Here is a 21,070-nt window from a genome sequence, read left to right on the forward strand (position 1 = left end):
TAAAAGAAAAGAAGAAGAAGAAATGACTCAGTACTCCTAAAGCAGTAAGTTCAACCCTGGCTATGCATCACACTTACTTGGAGAATTTTCAAAAAATATACCTGTTTGTGTCCTGCTTCCCCAAATTCTCACTCAGTTGATCTCAGATTGGGTCTACGTTTTGGAATTTGCTAAAAGCTCCACCTGCAGGTAGGCCTGATGTGCAACCAGGAGTGAGAACTACTATTCTAGGGTTGCATGGAGATGAGCCTGGAAAAGGTACATCAGAGTCCCATGTGAGGGCCTTGAATAGCATGCTAATGAGTTTGGAATTAATTCTGTAATAAATGAAGAGCCTAAAAAGGCTTTTAAAAACACATGGGTGACATGATCAGATCTTAGAAAGAAACTACACTGACAGAAAGCAGGGTAAATTGGATGAAGAGGAGATCACAAGCATGGAAACTTGCAGAATCTCAAACAGTCCTAGTGAGAGATAATTAAGCTTGAACAGAGGCTGTGGCACCACAGCAGAAGGGCTGGAGAGTTCTTATAAACACTGGTAGACAGAAGTTGCAATACAAGGTCCCAAGTGCAGGAGTGTGACAGGAACCAAAACTGATTATAGGTTTCTAACTTAAGTAATTGGCTGTTAAACAAGGGCAAGGATTCTTACCAAGCATCTTACAGCCTAGGTAGGTTGACCACTCGATGGGGATGTTGTAGAAAAGACTAAAGCTCTAAAGAGGAGAATGACTGGACAAAATAACCTCTAAGAACTTTTTTGAGTCTGAAATTCTACTGCTCTATTGCATAAGGTTTTTAATTCATTAAAGACAGTCTGTGTTTTCATTTTCACATGTTCCACAATGCTCAGCATTTGGTAGGGTACAAACATACCTGATGAATGAAGAAATACAAGACTAAAAGGACATTTTTTTTTAAATTTTTTTTTTCAACGTTTATTTATTTTTGGGACAGAGAGAGACAAAGCATGAACGGGGGAGGGGCAGAGAGAGAGGGAGACACAGAATCAGAAACAGGCTCCAGGCTCTGAGCCATCAGCCCAGAGCCCGACGCGGGGCTCGAACTCACGGACTGCGAGATCGTGACCTGGCTGAAGTCGGACGCTTAACCGACTGCGCCACCCAGGTGCCCCTAAAAGGACATTTTAACAGGACTCCCAACACACAGGAGTATTTAAGTTTCCATCTACTGTCCTACTTAAACTCATATTACACTAATCTGAACAATGTGCATAATTTTTATATAATACCTTTTTTCTATTATGATCCAATGCACAAACCTGAGCTCCTTTTCTCCATCTATAAATTTGAATGGTAATAATGCCTTCTTTATGGGGTAATGTGAGTCCAGTGTCACCACTCAAAAAGTCTGGAGGTGAGGAAACACCCAGGAACCACATTTCACCCAAACTATGGTTGACCACGTGGGCGTGGCCACACAGATTCCATTCCGTCCTATGTAACCAGATAAGCTCAGATGTTTGGGATTTGCTGCTCTGAATGTGCTGTCAGTAACCTAGTGGGCCAAGTTAATATTAGCTCGCACTGGGTATATGAGGGTATTTTGTTGCTGTTTGGAGAAATGACCAGTTTACTTGGTTATATTGACAGCTCTACTGTAAAATTTGTTGGCATTAAAGGTCAAAAAGACCCAGTTTTCCTCTGGTTGCTTCCACCCAAAAGAGAATAAATCTGGGAGCTGAATCACTTCTCTGACAATAATTTATGAATCATGCATTGACTGTGTTTGAATTGAGAAAGGCTTTCATATCCTTTCCATTAGCTCAGATTAAGTTTTCATACAGATGCTGGGAAGCATGCTAGCAATATCCTTAGCTCATTTTTATGAAAATTTTATCAGTGCTTTTTTCTGTACTACACTCCAATTGGGATGTCTCAGAATCTAAAGCTCAGCTTTGGACATGAACTTCTCTCAACCTGGCTGGCTGCTGCTCTAAAGGTTTCAATATTTTATGGGCTCTGGCTAACTCAGCCGTGAGATTCAAGCTGCAGAGATTTAACTCTAATGTAAAATCATGAACGGATGAAAACTGGGATGTCATAAGTAATACATCTACAAGAGCAGGATGCAGTTACCATTTTTAAAAGGGCTTTAAAAAGAAAACAACATTCTCTGTTCTGTCTTTATGCCCCAAAATGAAAAGCCCCTGAGCTATTGTACTAACACAGGGCCATCTTTTCTTGCCTCCTTTTCTTCAATTGCTGCTTAATTGTTGTGGTGGGCTGGGAGGATTTTTTTTTTTTTTTTTTGCCCCTTAAGGTCCCCCCATCCACATGAAAGCCCCTAATGTCTGCATTCCAGAGAAATGGGCACCGCATGGTCAAATGTGTATAGGCCAAATCCATTTCTTAGCATCTTCCTCTTTTTGTCTCAAAACTGATTTAAAACATTTGGAAAATCTGTCTATTCAGCTGAAGTGTTCTAGTGCATTCTTTCTGAGAAACAGTAGGGTCACATGTGATCTGTCTGATGGACTTTTCCGCTGCAATCTATAGCCATTTCCCCCGAGCCCCGCAGAGCCTGGCAAAGCAGAGGAGCTCTGTAATGGCTCCAATAACAATGTGTTCTTTGTGTGAAAGAATCCAGGGGGAAGAGCTGGGGTAGACTGGTCAGGAACGAAAAAACAGCATTTTTGCCCTTATTTATTTCTTCATTATGTACTCCACCATTAAACATACTTTTTAACAGTAAATACCCCTTTCTATAAAACTCTGCCGAAGCGTGAAAAGAACAATACAGAAAGTTTTATTTTTAAAAGACTGTGGACGTTACTGCAAGTTAGTAACCTGCTTCAAAACAGATAGCTGACTTGGGATGAGCACTGGGTGTTGTATGGAAGCCAATTTGACAATAAAATATATATATAAAAAAACAAAAACAAAACAGACAGCTGATGGCAGGACTGCATTGCACGTGTGTGAACTCGGAAAGGGAGAGATGGCTCTGAAAGGAGCTTAATTCATCTGTTTCAAAATATCACCTGATGTGCACACTGGAATAAAACCATCTCCTTCTAGTTCCAAAAATGTCACAAAATCAACACCCCACTCAAAGAACCAAAGAATCGCAGACTGGGTGCAGGTTCTCTAGCCACCTGAGCAGAAAGGAAACTGTGCTTGGTTGTCAGAACTTCAGGGATCCATGATCTCCCTCAGGAGCCCTCCAATGTTTCAGGTTTTTCAAAGTTGCTCTTCCGGCCTTGTATTCAAGAGAAGTATCTCTTATTTTTGTTGAAGGCTGGCTCCTCTTGTATAGTTAAACCACACACAACATGGGAAGGAAGTCTTTCACAAAGACCTTGTATATCCTTGAAGAGAGTAATGGAGTTTCCCCTTTGATCTCGTCTTCTGGAGGAGATTCCAGTTTCTTCAGCATACTATACAAGGGGCATTTCTCATTCATGTAACCACCAACATTAATATTAAATGTTCCAGAGCTATTGGGCTTCAAATGGTACTATAATACTTAAGTATTGAAAGGGGGATGGTAGTGACATACTAAACTGGAAAGATTTAATGTTTTTTTTTTATTTTTGAGAGACAGAGACAGAGCATGAGGGGAGGAGGGACAGAGAGAGAGGGAGACACAGAAGCTGAAGCAGGCTCCAGACTCTAAGCTGTCAGCACAGAGCCCAACGTGGGGCTCAAACCCATGAACCATGAGATCATGACCTGAGCCAAAGTTGGACGCTTAACTGACTGAGCCATCCAGGCGCCCCTAAACTGGAAAGATTTAAATGTATATGTATACGTATATATATGTGAGGGTGAGAAATGAGATCTCTCATATAGGCCAGAGGGAGAACTGGTACAGCTTCTCTGGGGGACAGTTTGGCAGCAGGTATGAAGAATCTCCAAATATTCATGCCCTTTAACCTAGTGATTCCTCTTCTAGCAATTCATCCTAAGGAAATAATCATGTATACATGATTAATACAGTAGAGATTAAGCTAAGGAAAGTTGTTTGCAATGCTATTCATAAATTGTTAAAAGCTGAAAACTACCTTCCTAACCACCCAGTAGTAAAATAAATTGCCCTACAGTCATACGATAGAATATTTTGAAAGAATTAAAAAGGAAGTATTAGGAAGAAAAAGCATGACACCCAACTACACACACACACACAGCATGACACCCCTTTTGTTAGAGAAAATAGTCCCTGATATTTGTGGTGCACTTGCTATGTGTGATACATACCATGCTAAGCACTTTATGTATGTTATTTCATTTAACCTTCAAAATGAACTTTTGGCTACAGGTTATTATCCTTATTTGGAGAAAAGAAAATGGAGGCTTCAACAGTTTAACTAACTTTTCAAGGCCAAGAAGGTAGTAAGACTGGAAACCTTTTTTTTTTTTTTTTTGAGAGAGAAAGAGGGAGAGCAAGCAAACACATGCATGGGGGTGGGGAAGGGGCAGAGGGAGAGAGAGAATTTTAAGCAGGCACCACACCCAGCATGGAGCCTGACATGGAGCTCGAGCTCACCACTGTGAAATCATGACCTGAGCTGAAGTGGGAGGCTTAAACAACTGAGCCACCCAGGGGTCCCCACTTGAAACTATTTCTACTTCACGACAGAGATTGTGGTCATCAACAGTAATGTTAGACTATTTAATAAACATATAAAACACTCAAAATTAATGATGTTAAACAGCAACGCTTATTATTCCTGACATTGGGATTACTACTATTTCCTTCTTTAAATTTATTTTTCAAGATATCTAAAATAAAGACCTCTCTCTTATAATTGGATAAAAAGGATGCTGAAATTTGGTAATTCTCTCACTGACCCTTCCTCCATTTACACTCATACACAGATACACACAAGTAATATATAATCTGTTCTTCCTCAAACACAAATTTTCTTTAACCTTCAAACTTTTTGTCATCAGCATCCTGTCTAGAAGTGTGCTTCTCCAAAAAGGCTCTGAAGGATACCACCAAATGTAGGGGAGTTCCACCGCTTGCCTTTGAGGCCATGTCAATTTTCCTTCTCTTGCCTAGTTGCCAGTTAACAAAGCTCCATCAGAGATCGTTAGCACCAAAACCTTCAGTTTTTGTGGACTAAAAATGATCATTCTTATAAGCTCATTACTGTTTTTCAAGCCTTATTTATCACTGCCCAGGATCACCTTCTCTCTGGAAGTGAGCTATGTTTTTTCCCTGTTCTATACATCTTCCATCACTGGCAGTAAGAGCTCAATGACTGGATGTTCACTGCAATTCTGGGGATGATGATGATGATGATGATGATGATGCTAGAAGCCAGGAAAGCCATAGTTCATTCTGCCACAGTCATGCTGCCTATAGCCAAACACAGCATGCACTATTTTAACTTGAAAGGAAGTAGGTGAATACAGTGGGAAGGTGTCACATTTATATCCTTAATCTTTTGGCAAACATTTATTGAACAAATATGATGTGTCATGTGCTACACTAGACCTTAAGTCTACAAAGATGAATAAGGCCTAGTCTCTGCCATGGTGGAGCTAATAGTCTAGCCCAGGAGAGAGGCTAAAAATATAATTTGGGGCTTTACTGGGAAGGACCTTGTTAAGGAGTTTTGATTTTATCCTTTGGGTATGGAGAGTCTTCAGAAGTTTTTCAGTCAAATCATGACAGTCTGATTTGCTTACAGAGGAAGTACTCTGATGAGAATGTGAAAAATGGAGTAGTGTCCAAGAAACCATTATGAGACTGTGGATTAGTCAAGGAAGAAGTTATGCCAGTATGTACTAGTGCGACAAGGATGTGGGTACATTTTGTTTGACAAGTCTTCATAACCAGCTGGATTGCAAATGTGCAATGAGGAAGTAGGAGAGGTCACTTCCTCCTGAATGATCAGGAGATGGTGATACTACTCACCATGCCAGGGAATACAGAAGGAAGATTCTTAAGCTGTTTTTGGAAATGCTAAGTTTGATGTTTCTGAAGGATGTTATGTTGATTGGAGGGCGCCTGGGTGGCTCAGCTGGTTAAGCGTCCGACTTCGGCTCAGGTCATGATCTCATGGTTTGTGCGACTGAGCACTGCATCGGGCTCTGTGCTGAGAGTGCTGACCCTGCTTGGGATTCTCTCTTTCTTCCTCTCTCTCTCTGCCCCTCCCCCTATGAGCACATGCATATGTGCACTTTTTATCTCTCAAAGTAAATAAATAACCTTAAAAAAAAAAGAAAGCAATTGGGAATGTAGGTGTAGAACTCATGAGAGAGATCAGCAATGTGTTGGTTGTGATTTTGTCATACATATGTGAATTTGAGTTAGCAGTGAGGGTTTTTTCCCCTTTCTGAGAGAGGAAGCCAGATTGGGTTTTGAGGATGCAAACCCTTTAGATTTTCCATGCTCCTATCCTAACATGGTGATGTAACTTGATATGGTTTTCTAAATTATTTAATTGTCTGCAAACTCCTCAAGGGGATACACGAAATACAATGAATTTGCTCAGTGAATTAATGGTTGCATGGAAACAGGACATGGGAAACATGAAGCGATTATACAGTCTGTTTTTCTAAGAGTTGTAGCTCCATAAGTAGCAAACAAAACAAGTGTGGCCTACAGACACCCTCACAGTCGCGGAAAGAGTGAACCCTTCACAGCCTGGCTGTGTCACCGCTCCATCCTTGACCCTTTGCTTCTCCCTCTTTCTAACTCCTCTCAAACCAATCTATTACCAAGCCACTGTATTAGTTCAGGCCAACGTCTTCTCACATTGTTTTACTACAGCAACATAGTCTAAGGCATTACCCATGCTTCAGCCAGTACAAGATTTATATACTATAAATCTGATGTCAATCCCTGTTCAAAACATTTTAATGGTTCATATTATAATTGTGGTACAAACTTGTAATAGGACTGGCTGTCCAAAACCCTCTGTTTACGTCTCCAGCCTTACGTCTCTTATAATCCTGCCTCCTTCCTCCTCCCATACTCATGCTCTCTAGTCACACTAAACTCTTTCTGTCCTCCATATGCTTTTTCTTCTATAGCCTCAGGACTTTCGCACATGCTGTTCCCACAGCCTAGAGCCCTATAACTTTTTTCTTGCTCCTCAACCTAATTCCTGTTAGCCTACAGGTCTCTGCTTAGTTTCCATACCCATCCCTTCTAGCATATGGGACGCTTTCCCTGATACTCCAAGTCTTGGTTTCATGCTCCTGATAGGTCTATCCGTGGCACTCTATGCTCACTCTCCTGGCAGTACTTATCACACTGCACTGCTACAGCCTGTGGACCTTTCCTTCTCAGTGGGTTGCGAACTCTTATTCTCTGTTGTTCTTCCCAGCATCTAACACAGTGCCTGGCGCGTAATAAGCGTTCCACAAAATATCTGATGGATGGACAAATGTCCTGCAGAAAGAGAGGAAATATGAGCATGTTACCTGGCAAAACAGGCTTCATGCTTTCTCTGTATCCTGTCTAGGTTGAGCCTGCAAATGAGGTCAGTGTTTAATCAATGGGTCCGCTAAGTGCCGTTAAACTATAGCTTCTCATGCAGAGTCAGAGATGAAAGAAAACTGAAGTTGAAATTCTCCTCAAAAAAAGAGCAAGCACTAATATTTCAAAGAGAAGACGCTTAGATGAAACATACCCATCTCGTGGTTGTACTGGCAGGTGGGAGGTTATTAGCATCCCTGATAAGCAAGGAGATGGAGCCCAAGGCACTTCCCCTCTTCTCTCCCCCTTTCTCTCTCTCCTCCTTTTCTCTTTCTCTTCCCTTCCCCCTTTCCCAAGCAACAATCTTAGAGAAGGAAAGTGCAATTACGCGGTGCCTGTTTAAAATTTAAGAAGACAAAAATGAGTTGAGGGTTTATTTTTTCCTTTTTGCAGGAAACAAATTAGCCCACAGTAGACTTGTGCCTGCAAGCAGTCCATTTAATTTGGTTATTTCCTACGCCTTGAGCCTAGCTTTTTCCCACTAATTCTGCCGGCCTGTTTCCATATCAGGGCCGATCTCTTCGCTGTATCCAGAATCATGTGACAAGTGAGAGTCCTGTCTGTATTTTATCTATTTAATCATCCCACCACCTTAGTCCCCAAAGAATCTAAGGTGATGAGTCATTTTTTATAAGCACAATCTCTTCCCTAAATTGGATGCCCACTGGTTACAAGCAGTGCTTACTAAAATTCCAAACCCTCACCATTAAGCGTATGGTTAAAAATCAGTTCATAATGTTCATGATTCCAATGTGTTTGGGTTATTGAGGACAGAAGCCCAAAAGATGACCATACATGGAGTCCCTGCCCCAGGCTGTCTAGTTGTAGACAATCCCTGTGCCCTGTAACTACTTTGAGCTGGCAGAGGAATTCTGATCTTCACCCTGAACTCCAGGCCCTTGGGCCCAACTCCCTGCCAGAAATGGTCATCTGATGGCTCTGCAGGCTTCTCGCATTTGAGGTGCCCCAAATTCACCTCATCTTGCTCCCAACATAGTACAGTGGCCAAGAGGATAGAATCTGGTGCTAGTCTTCCTGAGTTCAAATCCTGGCTCTACCATTTAGCAGCTGCACATACACAAATGATTTAACCCCTCTGTGCCTCTGTTTCTTCATCTACATGGATAGTAACAGTGCCTACAACACAGGGCTGTTATTAGAGATCAAGTGTTTAGACTGTGGAACAGCACAGCATGTTCAGCAACGACTGGCTTGTGTTGTTGCTGTCACTGTTAACTCCCTCCTCCCCCATCTCGGTTGGTGAACAGCGTCGGTATCTTCCAAGCCTTCAGGAAGTAAAAGTGAACCTGGCTCTTCCCAATCCATCACTTCACCCATCATTAGTCTCCCAAGCCTAGCTCACTTTATATTCCTAAAAACCTCCTGACTCTGCCTCCTTGTCTCCAACTCCAGGGACAATGTTTTGACTCAAACTTCCTTTTTTTTTTCTTACCTGGATGAATGCGGTTGACTTCTAAACTATCTTGGCTCCTCCAGTCTTGCACCCTCAGTAGAAACCACTGTGTCGCTTCCCTGTGGAAAAATACCTTCCTCGACATACTACTCTATGCCTCTAACCACAGTCTCCACCTCCCTGGTCTCCTTCCCCTCCCCGTCTCCAGCCACAAGGAACTAACCATGGGTGGATGCCCAACACAGCATGCACTCTTGTGTCTGGCCTTTGCACAAGTCACTCTCAGGCCTCATGATTCATTCTCTGCCTTCTTTACCAGGCAATTCACTGTGCTTGTCCTGAGGCCCAGCTTTTCTCTGAACTCAGCAGGGCCTTGTGTATGCCTCATCATGGCCCTCACCATGCTATATTGCACTTGTCTGTTCACTTGGCTATCTCCTCTACCTCATCATTCCCTTGGTGAGAAGTCTATTTGGTATGGTTAAGAAGAACATGGACGTCATTGTGCCAGGTTTGAATCCTGGCTCCTAGCACTTCCTAGCTATGTGACTTATGGCAAGTTGCCTCACCTCTGTACCTTCACTTTTCTTATCTATAAGGGCAATGAAAAGTCTTACCTCATAGGAACATTTTGAGAATTAAATGAATTACTTGGAACCATTCCTGGTACATAATAAGATAAATAAAGGGAGGCTATTATTATTGTTATTGCTATTATTATTATTATCCCTGTCCTATTATGAATTGGGACCTCAAATAGTACCTAGTAAAAAGTCAGCAACATAAGTAGGTTTTAAGATAAAAAGACAATGCCCCCAACTTGAGCCTGATTTCATTGCTTACCACTGGGTAACAGATATTTGCAAGCACTTAGACCTCACTGCCCCCACTGCCCCACCAGGGCAGCCCCCTGAGGGATGCACTCAGAGGCCAGTTCCGAGGACCCTGGGTGGCTTGGGGCAGGAGGAAGAGTGTGCACTTCGGAGCAAGAAGTCCAGAGTCTGCCACCATAAAACCCATTATATTCCACACACATTCCTTAATTTCTCTGTTTCCGCTGTAAAATGGAAAATCATACCTACTTTGCAATGAAATGTATAAAGCAACTGGCCTTGTGCTGGCATGTAGTAAATAGTGTCTACTAAAGTTAAAAAAGGGGCAGGTGGATGGCTCACTAGGTTGAGCATCCAACTTCGGCTCAGGTCATGATTTCACAGTTCGTGGGTTCAAACCCCGCATCTGGCTCTGTGCTGACAGCTCAGAGCCTGGAGCCTGCTTTGGATTCTGTGTCTCCTCTCTCTGCCCTACCCCTGCTTGTGCTCTGTGTCTCTCTCCCTCTCTGAAAAAAACTAACCATTAAAAAACATTTTTTAAGTTAAAAAAAAAACTTTTTTCTCAGCATTAATGCAGAACCATTCTAACTAATCAAAACACCCCAAAATCTTACAGAAGAAAGTTGTTAAAAGTGAATATTGGTATAATGTTAATAGGAAAGGAAATGGTTATTAAAGAGAATTCTCCAGGTATGTTTTGGAGATGAGGAATTTGTGTAAAATAAATCCTTTCTGATAATTTTCTAATTCCCTGAAAGTGAGATCCTGGCAAGTACAATCTTGTAAGAAGAAATGTCATGTGGAAGAGAACTGGCTATTTAAAGCCTGTTCTGGTATCTGTCTTTGATCCGTTCTGGGCCTTTCCCATACAGTAAGTGAGCCACATATCTGACCATGATTCCTATACAGACCTTTATTCCCTATCCCACACTGGCCAATGGGACTGGGCCCCTGCTATATACCAATGCCTAATAAATATTTACTCAGTTATTGAATGAATAAATGATCTCTTCTTAGCTCAGTGACCAGAGTTATTTGGTTACAGCCAAAGGCCACAGCTATGCTCACCTACAATTCCTAGAAATTACTTTTTCACCACTGCCTATCAAATAGGTCATGCACAGGAGGGAATATTTTACATGTGTGAGCTACACATTGTTCAAGTGAGGACTCCCCCCTATTCTTCTAGAGCATTCATTGGCCCCAAGAGATGAAGTTTGCCTCTTTCTCTTAAAAAAACAAAAAAATAAACAACAACAAAAAACTATAAACAACAAACAGTGGCTCCAGAACTAATTTCATAATAAAAAAAAATTCTCTCTACCCCCAACCCCCTCATCAAGAAAAAGAAATCCCTAGTAACAAAACAAAAACAACCATTACTGAGCATTTTCAGAGCATAATTTGTAGAACTCCTGGTAAGCATTCCAGAAGACAGATGCCTCTCTATTCTGAGCAAGTTCTGCTATCCCTGTGTCTCCAGGACAATTGTGCTGAGCCTTAACATGGCCAAGGGGCCGAGAACATAAAGTCATCACATGACCAATCATGAGTTCTGGGCATCATGATTACACTCCTTCTGGGCTTTACTCTCATTTCAAAGTTATTCTGTGGAGCACTTAAAAAAAAAATCTTCTGTCATGGTAGGCCAAACTTGGTATACAATCAAATGCTTAAAATATGATTGTTTTGACTTCAGAGTGAGACAGTTCAGTACAGAGCACAAAGCCTTGCCTGTGGAGTCAGGAGTCCTAGGTTCTAGTCCACTAGCTAGTTGTAGGACTTTAGGTACATCACTTAGTTCTCAAGTCCTCGGTGGTTTCAGCTGTAAAATGAGGTGAATTGGTCCAGACCATCTCTAAGTTTCCTTCAAGGGTGAAAACGTATTCAAAGCCATGTGTATTTAGCACATCAATTTTATCATATAGTACTGCTTTTGAATTAACTAACATAATACATCCTAACAGTTCCATTGTAGAAGCTAAATTAAAGGGCACTATTTTAGCTTGAAAATCTTTTCCTAGATTACTTTTCCAAATTAGTATATAGGGTAAACCAAAAGTCCCTGTTCATCTATATTTAAAATGGCCACAAATTTGTATGTACCTTAACAAATAAGACAAGAACTGTAAATGACATCTACAAGCAACTGGGGTATATTTTCAACATTTATTGTGACATAATGAATAAGAATTGTACTAATACCTGTGTGTGGAGTCACTGATAACATATTTGCATGATATATGGATAGTGACGCTAGGCAGATTCAACACATGATAGTAAAACATTTGTTATTTAGAATCTCCCAGAAATTAGTATGAGAAACCAACCAATCATGAACATAAAAGCACTTTTTCTTCGCAGCTGTGATTTCACTTTGCAGCAAAACAAAAGATATTAAAAAACAGAGTCCCCCACCCCATTTCCTCTTGGCTTTACTGCCTTACACACATTTACTCACGCTCCCTCCAGTCTCAATGGAGGTAGGGCTCATTCTTGCAAAAGTCAGTTTCTCTCCCTTGTACTGATAAAAGTTTTGCTCTTTGATGGATATGTGCCTAAACCAGAGTTGCCACACTCTGTCTCACTTGTATATCCTCAGTCCGTCCCTTTCTCCTGGTTCCTCCCTCTTTTCAACTAACTCATACAGTTATCCTGTACAATTAGAATAATTTGCTTGGCTATAATGAAACCTGTGTTAAAACTCCTTCTATTTAGATGAAGGGAAGCTTCCAAATACATTCTATGAGGCCAGCATTACCCTGATACTCAAACCAGACAAAACACTACAAAAAGGAAAACCATTGTCCAGTATCCCTGATGAACACAGCTGCAAATATCAACAAAGTATCAGCAAACCACATTCAACAATACGTAAAAAAAAGGATCAGACACCACAATCAAGTGGGATTTATTCCAGGGATGCAAGGATTGTTCAACGTTTACAAATCAATAAAAGTGATATAACACATTAACAAAATCAAGCATAAAACATACAATCACTCAAATAAATGCAGAGAAAGCATTTGATGAAATGCAACATCTATTTATGATAAAAACTCAATAAGGTTGGTTTAGAGGGAATATACCTCAAGGCCATATATATCAAAAACTCACAGCTAACACTAAACTCAATGGTAAAAAACAGAGCCTTTCCTCTAACATCAGAAACAAGACAAGGATATCCACTTTCACCACTTTTATTCAACACAGTACTGTAGGCTCTGGCCAGAGCTATCAGACAAGAAAAATAAATAAAGGCATCCAAATTGGTAAGGAAAGTACAACTGTCACTACTTGCAGATGATGTGATAGGTGACACAGAAAACCCTAAAGATTCCATCAAAAACAATTAGAAGTAATAAATAAATTCAGTAAAAGTGCAGGATACAAAGTAATATACAGAAATCAGTTACGTATCTACATACTAATAACACAATAGCAGAAAGATAAATTTAAAAAAAAATTCCATTTACTGTTGCACAAAAAGAATAAAATACCCAGTTGTAAAGTTAACCAAGGAGATGAGAGACCCATACTCTGAAAACTATAAAACACTGATGAAAGAAACTGAAGACAACACAAATGGAAAGTACTTCACACTTAAAGATTAGAAGAATTAATATTGTTAAAATGTCCCTACAACCCAAATCAATCTATAGAGTCAATGCAATCCCTGTCAAAATACCAACATCATTTTTTACAGAACTAGAACAAACAATCCCATAATTTGTATGGAACCACAAAAGACCCTGACTAGCCAAGACAATCTTGAGAATGAAGAACAAAGATGAAGGTATCACAATCCCATATTTCAAGATACATTACAAAGCTATAGTAATCAAAACAGTAAGGTACTGACACAAAACAGAGTTCAAAAGAACAGAATAGGGAACCCAGAAATAAACCCACTCTTATATGGTCAATTAATCTATAACAAAGGAGGCAAGAACATACAGTAGGGGAAAGAACAGTTTCCTTAATAAATGGTGCTGGAAAACTGGACAGCTACATGTAAAAGAATGAAACTGGACCACTTTCTTACACTATACACAAAAATATACTGAAATGGATTAAAGACTTAAATATGGGACATGAAGCCATAAAATTCCTAGAAGAAAATATAGGCAGTAATTTCACTGACATTGGCCTTAGTAACATTTTTCAAGATATGTCTCCTTCAGTAAGGGAAACAAAATCAAAAAAAGAAAAGAAAAGAAAAAAACTATTGAGACTACATCAAAATAAAAAGCTTCTGCACAAGCAAGCCAGCAATAAAACTAAAAGTCAGCTTACTGAATGGAAGAAAATTTGCAATGATATATATGATAAGGGGATATTGACTAAAACATATAAAAGAACTTACACAACTCTAAACCAAAACAGCCCAAATAATCTGATTTAAAGTGGACAAAGGATCTGAATAGACATTTTTCCCAAAGAAGACATATAGGCCAACAAACACATGAAAAGATGCTTAATGTCATCAATCATCAGGGAAATGCAAATCAGAACCACAATGAGATATCACCTCACACCTGTCAGAAAGGCTAAAATAAAAAAGACAACAGATAAAAAGTGTTGACCACGATGTGGAGAAAAAGGAACCCTCATGCACTGCTGGTAGGGATGTAAACTGGTACAGCCACTGGGGAAAAGAGTATGGAGGTTTCTAAAAAAATTAAAAATAGAAATACCATATGATTCAATAATGCCACTACTAGGTATATACTTGAAGAAAATTAAAACATTAATTTGAAAAGATATGTGCTCCCTTAGGTTTACTGCAGTGTTATTTATAATAACCAAGGTATGAAAGCAACCTAAGTGTTCATCAAAAGATGAACAGATAGACTCATTGTGTGGATAAAGATACACAATGGAATATTATTCAGCCATAAAAAAGATGAGATCTTGCCATTTTCAACAGCATGGATGGACCTAGGAGTATTATGCTAAGTGACGTAAGTCCAAGAAAGAAAAATACCAAATGATTTCACTTATATGTGGAGTCTAAAAACAAAATAAATGAATAAACAAATAAAAAGCAGAAACAGACCCCTATACCTTATCCCACTCTTGATCAAGAATCAAAGCTCACATTTTGGTGTATAGTCTTATATACTTCTTTCCATGCTTATAAATCATGTGTGAATATTTAAGTACATGTATTGAACTTTGGGGTAATTTATAGTAAAAAAAAAAAAAACCCTTAGATTCTATAGTATTTCCTTATTTACATCTCATAAGAAAACCCTTCTAAGTTACCTAGTTTGGATATAACTCATTTTTTTCAATAGCTGCATAATGATATGGATGCACCACAATTCATTCAACCAATTTGCTATTAATGAACTTTCAGGGTATCTCTGATTTAGTCATTACACATGATATTATAATGTTCTTTTTCTTTAATTTTTTTTTAACGTTTATTTATTTTTGAGACAGAGAGAGAGAGAGCATGAGCAGGGGAGGGTCAGAGAGAGAGGGAGACACAGAATCTGAAACGGGCTCCAGGCTCTGAGCTGTCAGCACAGAGCCCGACGCGGGGCTCGAACTCACGGACCATGAGATCATGACCTGAGCCGAAGTCGGCCGCTTAACCGACTGAGCCACCCAGGCGCCCCTGTAATGTTCTTTTTCAAACTGGCATATTTATTTCTAAAGAAAAAATTTCCTCTAGGTGAAGTGATACTAAAGTATACATGTATTTTTAAGTTATAAAAGATGCTGCCACATTATAAGACTCTAAGATTATAATGCTTCGATTTCAATGTATAATATTAACACTACTCTGATTAAAACTGAAAAATACAACATAGTAGAAAAATGGACAGAGTAACAATTCACTGAAGGGTAATTCCAAATAGCTAATAAATATAGTACCTCACTGATCATTAGAAAAATGCAAATTAAAGAAACATAAGATCATATCCAACTCATCGAATTGGCAAAAAAGAAAAGAAAAAGAATACTGATACTAAAATACACTGATGATTTACATCAGGCAAAAAGGGAAAAGGGCATTCTTTTAACATTAGGGACACTAATCATTTTCTGTTCTATTTGCTTGAAATATTTTTTTCAACTTCTTTCACATCTTTTGACTTGTTATAGTATTTTGGGCCAAGTTTAAAAATCCAAGTTTACATAGTCATATGTTTTTCCCTTAAGGCTTCTAGTGTTCTGTCTTGCTTCAAAAGATACTGTTTACCCCATCCTCTCCTAATTTTTCTTCTAACATTTTTACTGCCTTTTGTTTTATATTTAAATTTGTAATATCTTTGGGATTTATTTTTACATGTAATGAGAGATGAGTATAATTTTAATTTTCTTCCAGATGGAAAGCAAGTTATGTCAACATTGTTTATTAAGTCAATTATTTTTCTAACCTGAAATTGAAAATATCACCTTTGGCATATGTTAACTTCCCATAGTCACTAGAATTTATTTTTCGATTCTCTGTTCGATTCCATTGGTCTTTTAAGTCAATATCATATTGCTTTAATTACAGTGGCGCCACAGCATGATTTCATCTCTAGTAAAACATCACTGCTTTTATTTTTAATAATTTTGTTGATTACTTCAGACATTTAATCTTTCATGGGTTTTTAAAAAATTACTCTTTGTATTTTGAAGTAATTATAGATTCACACGCAATTTATAGAGAAATCCTATGATTCTCCCAATACCAGCATACTGATAAACTATAATACTGTACCACAATCATGGTACTGACATCAATCAAGTCAAGATATGGAACATTTCCACTGCCACAAGGATCCTTTGTGCTGCCCTTTTTAATTTTTATTTAATTTATTTTTTAAATTTACATCCAAGTTAGTTAGCATATAGTGCAATAATGATTTCAGGAGTAGATTCCTTAACGCCCCTTACCCATTTAGCCCATCCCCCTCCTACAACCACTCCAGTAACTCTGTTTTTTCTCCATATTTAAGAGTCTCTTATGTTTTTGTCCCCGTCTGTTTTTATATTATTTTTGATTCCCTTCTCTTATCTTCATCTGTTTTGTATCTTAAAGATCTCATGAGTGAAGTCATATATTTGTCTTTCTCTAATTTCGCTTAGAATAATACCCTCTAGTTCCATCCACGTAGTTGCAAAAGGCAAGATTTCATTCTTTCTGATTGCTGAGTAATACTCTGTTGCATATATATACCACATCTTCTTTATCCATTCATCCATTGATGGACATTTGGGCTCTTTCCATACTTTGGCTATTGTTGATAGTGCTGCTACAGACATTGGGGTGCATGTGCCCCTTTGAAACAGCACTCCTGTATCCCTTGGATAAATACCAGTAGTGCAATTGCTGGGTTGTAAGGTAGACCTATTTTTAATTTTTTGAGGAACCTCCATACCATTTTCCAGAGTAGCTGCACCAGTTTGCATTCCCACCAGCAGTGCAAAAGAGATCCTTTTTCTCTGTATCCGTGCCAACATCTGTTGTTGCCTGAGTTGTTAATGTTATGTGCTGCCCTTTTATAACCACACCCACTTCTGTTCCCCCCTACTCCTTCATATCTAGCAACCACTGATCTGTTCGCCATTTCTATAATTTTGTAATTTCAAGAATGTTATATAAATGGAATCATGGCAGTATAAAATTTTTGGGGATTGACTTTTCCACTTGGCATAATTCCCTTGGGATTCATCCAAGTTGTTGCCTGCATCAGTGGTTCATTTCCTTTTGTTGCTGAGTAATATTCCATGGCAACATACCACAATTTGTTTAACCATTCACTCACTGAAGAACATGTATCACTTCCAGTTACAAATTAAGTTCGTTTGGACGTTCACATCCAGGTTTCTGTGTGAATATAAGTTTTCACTTTTCTAGAATAAATGACTAAGAGTTTAATTGCTAAGTTGAGGTTATATGCTACTTACATGTTTAGCTTTATGAGAAATGGCCAAACTGTTCTCAAATGTGACTACCATTTGACATCCCACCAGCAATGCCTTAGTGGTCCTGTTTCTCCTATGCTCACCCGCATTTGATGTTGTCACTATTTGTTATTATAACCATTTGGATACGTGTGTGGTGCTATCTCATTATGGTTTTAATTTGCATTTCCCTAATGGCTAATGATATTTACCATCTTTTCGTATGTTTATTTTCCAACTGTATATCCTTTTTAATGAAATCTCTATGCATATCTTTTGCCCATTTTCTAACTGGATTTTTGTTTTTTACTGTTAAATTTTGAGAAGTCTTTATATATTGAAGATATTGTTTTTTTGCCAGATATGTGGTTTGCAAATATTTTATCCCAGTGTGAAGCTTGTTTTTTCATCCTCTTAAAAGGGTTGCTCCCAGAAGTTTTTTTAAATTTTGAATAAGTAAAATTCATTGATGCTTTTGGTATCAAATATACCAAGTCTCTGCCTAGCCTTAGATCCTGAAGTTTTTCTTTTATTTTCTTCTTAAAAATTTTATTTTTGCATTTTACATTTAAGTCTGTGATCCACCTTGAGTTAATTTTTGTATAAAATGTGAGACTTAGAATCAGGTTCTTTCTTTCTTTTTTTTTTTTTTTTTTTTTTTTTGCCTGTGGATATCCAATTGCTCCAGCACCACCGTTGAAAAAATCTATTTTCCTGTATTGAATTGCTTTTGCACTTCTGTCAAAAATCAATTAGGCATATTAGTGTAAGGATATTTCTGGTTCCTTTACTCTATGTCCATTGATCGCTGTGTCTAGCCCTCTGCCAATATCACACAGTCTTGATAACTATAGTTATATAATGTTCTTGAAATCCTGGAAATTGATCTTCCCCACTTTTTATTTTCAAAATTATTCTACCTATTCTAATTTCTTTTCTTTTCCACATATATTTTAGAATAGTACTGCTTATCTCTAGAAAAATAGTAATTTTTTTTTTATCAGTTTGGGGGAGAACTGACATCTTTACAGTGTTGGATTTTCCAATCCATGAAAATCTCTATCTATTTGGATCTTCTCTGATGTCTTTCATCAGTATTTCATAGTCTTCATCACACAAGTTCTGTACATTTTTTATTAGGTTCATATCTAAGTGTTTAAAGTTTCTGAGCAACTCTAAATGATAGATTTTTAATTTGTATCCAGGTGTTCATTGCTAGTATACTGAAATATGGTTGACTTTGTGTATTTTTAACTTCTTCTTGAACTTTGCTGAATTTACTTTGTGCTTCTGTAGGGTTTTCATTTTTTAAATGTGTATTTATTTATTTTTTTTAATTTTTTTTCAACGTTTATTTATTTTTGGAACAGAGAGAGACAGAGCATGAACGGGGGAGGGGCAGAGAGAGAGGGAGACACAGAATCGGAAACAGGCTCCAGGCTCTGAGCCATCAGCCCAGAGCCTGACGCGGGGCTCGAACTCATGGACCGCGAGATCATGACCTGGCTGAAGTCAGACGCTTAACCGACTGCGCCACCCAGGCGCCCCAAATGTGTATTTATTTTTGAAGCACATGCGCGCGCGCGCGCACACACACACACACACACACACACACACACACACACACACACACACACACAGGGGAGGGACAGAGAGAGGAAGAAAGAGAATCTCAGGCAGGCTCTATGCTGTCAGTGTGAACCCTGAGGTGGGCCTGGAACCCATGAACGCTGAGATCACTACCTGAGCTGAAACCAAGAGTCGGATGCTTAACCAACTGAGCCACCCAGGTACCCCTACCTATAGGGTTTTGTTTTTTTTTTTTTTTTTTTTTTTTTTGGAGATTCCTTAGAATTTTCTATGAAAATGACTATATCATCTGCAGATAGAAACGGTTTTATTTCTTACTCTATGCTATGTATCTTTTATTTATCTTGCTTTACTGTCATGGGTAGAACTTCTAATACTATGGATGAGAATAATAAGAGTGGACATTCTCCCCAGTTTTAAAGGGAAACCATTCAGTATTTTACCACTAAGTATAATGTTAGCTGTAGGGTTTTCTGTAAATTGGCTTCTTGAATTTTTTCAACATTGGTTGAAAATTGGTTGATTTTTCAAATATTGAGCCAGCCTTGTATCTCTGGAATAAACTCTACTTGGTCATGATGTATACTTCATTTTACACAATGTTGAACTCTGCTTATTTTTGTTCAAGATTTTAAGTCTATATTCATGAGAGATACCGGTCTGTAGTTTCCGTTTTTTGTAGTGTCTGTTTCTTTCATGGAGGTAAATATTAGCTTCATAAAATGAATTGTTAAGTATTCTCTCCTTTTGTTTTTTTTGTTTTTTTTGTTTTTTTTTTTGAAGAGATTGTATAGAATTGTGTTATTTCTCTTCTAAACATTTGGGCCTGGAGGTCTTTTTTGGCAATTTTTAATTGTGGATTCAATTTCTTTAATATTGAGTGAACTCTGATAATTTGTGTTTTTCAAGATGTTGGTTGATTTCATCTAGGTTGTGTGTAGTTATTCATAGTATCTCCTTGTCATCGTTTTGGTGTCCACAGGCTTCACTATAGATGTCCCCTGTCTCATTCTTGATTTCAGAAATTTGTATCTTCTCTCCCTTTACTTTTGGTGTCAGTTTTGCTAGTTGTTTTTCCAATTTGATTGATTCTTTTTCAAAAACCAATTTTTTTTGTTTCACTGTGTTTTTTTTCCTATTGCTTTCCTGTTTTCAATTTCACTGATTTTTGTTCATATCTTTATTATTTTCCTCTTTTTCTCATTTTCCACTTATTTTGTTCTTCTCTTTCTAGTGTTTTGAGGCAAAAGCTTAGATTATTGATTTGAGACTTCCCTTCTTTTCTGATATAAGCACTCAGTGCTATAAATATAGTTCTCTTTCAGCACTACTTTAGCTGTGTCCCTCAAATTTTTTATGTTGTATTTTCATTTTCATTAATTCAATATATTTTTATTCCTTTTAGGTTTTCTATTGACCCATGGATTATGTAGAGGTATGTTGTTTATTTTCCAAGAATTTGGAGATTTTCTTATTATCATTCTGTTACTGATCTCTAACTTGATACCACTGTAGTTAGAGAACATAATCTGCCTGATTACAATTCTTTAATAATTGATCAAGGTTGGGGGCTCCTGGGTGGATCAGTCAATTAAGGGTTTGACTCTTGATTTTGGCTCAGGTCATGATCTGCAGTTCGTGGATAGAGCCCTGCATCAGGCTATCTGCTGAGAGTACAGAGTCTGCTTAGGATTCTCTCTCTCCCCCTTTCTCTGCCCTTCTCCTGTACTCACTCACACACTCTCTCTCAAATAAATAAATATTTAAAAAATGATTTTAAAGTTTGTTTTATGGCCTACTATATAGTCTCTCTTGGTCTATGTTCTGTGAGCACTTAAATAGAATGTGTACTCTTCTGTTTGGG

General features: G+C 38.3%; 1 long non-coding RNA gene across 1 annotated transcript; it reads left to right on the forward strand.

Annotated features, from left to right (window-relative positions):
- Positions 1 to 13,155: 13,155 nt before the first annotated feature.
- Positions 13,156 to 19,855, forward strand: LOC121018600 (uncharacterized). The gene is made up of 3 exons (XR_005785246.1): positions 13,156 to 13,300; positions 14,872 to 14,876; positions 19,843 to 19,855. It is a non-coding gene; the product is annotated as an uncharacterized LOC121018600 (long non-coding RNA).
- Positions 19,856 to 21,070: the final 1,215 nt, after the last annotated feature.

The sequence above is a fragment of the Herpailurus yagouaroundi genome, unplaced genomic scaffold, assembly GCF_014898765.1.
Source record: "Herpailurus yagouaroundi ecotype Mexico unplaced genomic scaffold, PumYag 77, whole genome shotgun sequence".
Classification (NCBI taxonomy): Eukaryota; Metazoa; Chordata; class Mammalia; order Carnivora; family Felidae; genus Herpailurus; species Herpailurus yagouaroundi.